Consider the following 2,269-nt stretch of genomic DNA (forward strand, 5'->3'; position numbering starts at 1 on the left):
AGATCCCCGTCTAGACTGGCGCTTTTGCCGGCAAAGCCCCAAGCCGGAAAAAAGTGGCAGCCATGTTCATGCAAATGAAGCGGGGGAGATTTAAATCCCCACTTCATTTGCAATTGCGCCGTGTCTAATCTGCATCCCTTTTCCGCAAAAGGGGTGGAGTCTAGACACAGCTATAGGGTTCTGTATTTCCCTGGATTGTGCCAAAGCAAGCTGAGTCAATTTACCATAAAGCCATGGAAATGACTTTGCTGGACCCTCCTGGAGGTGGTAGGCAGCCTAATTGGTGATGTTAATCCCAGTGCATCACGTCCTGTTGCCCTCTACAGCTGCCTGGCAAAAGCAGCCTCTACAAGGCCCAGAGGAGAGGCATGAGAGAAAAGCCACTCAACGCACCATCTTCTCTTTGAGTGCTCTTGTCACTTCTGATGCACTTAGCTCCTGGGAGCTGCCTGACTTCCTCTTTGCAGTTTCTGTGATTTGCCTGGTTGAGGGTGAGCACAGTTGGCGTAGTTGGAGTAGTTAGTGCTGTGGTGTTGGGAGCATGATCAGGGCCATCCCATTTTTGAAAAGCAAAAAAGTGTGTGTGTGGCGGGGGGGAGAGAAGTAACATCATAAAAATCCTCTTCCAGACTCCTTTACTTCCCACATCTATATTAAAACTCTGCCTCATTGGATAGCTATTTATGGTTAGGAAGCTGTCGAGTAATTGTCCCTTAATATAGCCACAGACTGGTACAAGACTTCCTGAAGCCGCTCTTCCTCCTGTCAGATGAAATGGATCGCTCAATTTTTATTATAAACAACAGGATAAATACAATCGGGGGAGAGCGAGATCTGGCATCAAATCTTGTCTCATCTGAAATGGAGCATGGAACTTGTTCCGCCATTTAATCCTCGTTAGAGAGAAAGCAGATGTTCCAAGCAACTTGGGGAAACCTAGTTCCCTTTCAACATCACTTAACTTCAAAAGTGACATAAAGATCCATTCCCTCTAGGAAGCAAAATAGCTCCAGCTTTATATCGGCTTTGCCCTTTAATGAGACCATGGATTGCAATCCAGCCTTTTATTGAAAAACCTATACAAAGATTATTTAGCAGTTTGTTTTAGTTTAACTCAAAAGTCTCCTTCGCTGCCCAGACCAGATAAAACATCAGTGCTGTACAGTAACTGGAAGAGACACTTGTCTCCCTTTGCAACACATCTTTGTGACAGTGAATTAAGAATATGTTCCAGACAAACAGTTTGGGTGACTTCGTCTATCTTTGCAGCTCCCTGACAGCAGTGAATCTACTTTGATTTACACCACCTCATGATGTGGCATGCAATCTCTTAGGGTATGTTTACATAGCAAAGTTATTTCAGAATAACAGCCATTGTTCTGAAATAACTATGCAAGCGAATACACAGCCATTCCGTTATTTCGAAATAATTTTGGCTTATTCCAAAATCTGTAAATCTCTTTCTGCGAAGAATAAAGCCTATTTCAAAATACCTATTTTGAAATAAGACATGTGTAGACACTCCACTGCTGCTACTTCGAATTAGCCCCTCCCCAGTGCCTCCTGGGGCTCTAAATCGAGATAGCACGTGTACATTAGGGAATCCTGCCTTGGCCTCATTTTGAGGCTTCCCTGTAGTGTAGATGTGCTATTTCAAAATAACCTATTCTGGAGTAACTATTCAAAATTAATATGCAGTGTAGACATAGCCTTAGTGTTTTGCTGGGCTTGGAATTAAACACTCAAGACTCTATGGAGAAACAATGAGGAGTCTGTGGCATCTTAGGGTGTGTCTAAACTACATGGCTCCATCAATGGAGCCATGTAGATTAGGCTGATCGGCAAAGGGAAATGAAGCCGCGATTTAAATAATTGCAGCTTCATTTAAATTTACATGGCTGCCGCGCTAAGCCGACAAACAGCTGATCAGCTGTTTGTCGGTTCCGCACGCTAGTCTGGATGCTCCCGCGCCGACCTGAAAGCCCTTTATTGACCTCCCCGTTATGCCTCGTAGGATAAAGTTTACCAGGAAGGTCAATAAAAGGCTTTCATGTCAACAGGGGAGCATCCAGACTAGCATGCTGAGCCGACAAACAGCTGATCAGCTGTTTGTCGGCTCAGTGCGGCAGCCATGTAAATTTAAATGAAGCTGTGATTATTTAAATCGTGGCTTCATTTCCCTTTGCCTAACAAACAAATCTACATGGCTCCATCGACGGAGCCATGTAGTTTAGACGTACCCTTAGAGACTATTCATCCAATGGAGTGG

The sequence above is a fragment of the Pelodiscus sinensis genome, chromosome 18, assembly GCF_049634645.1.
Source record: "Pelodiscus sinensis isolate JC-2024 chromosome 18, ASM4963464v1, whole genome shotgun sequence".
NCBI classification, from domain to species: domain Eukaryota; kingdom Metazoa; phylum Chordata; order Testudines; family Trionychidae; genus Pelodiscus; species Pelodiscus sinensis.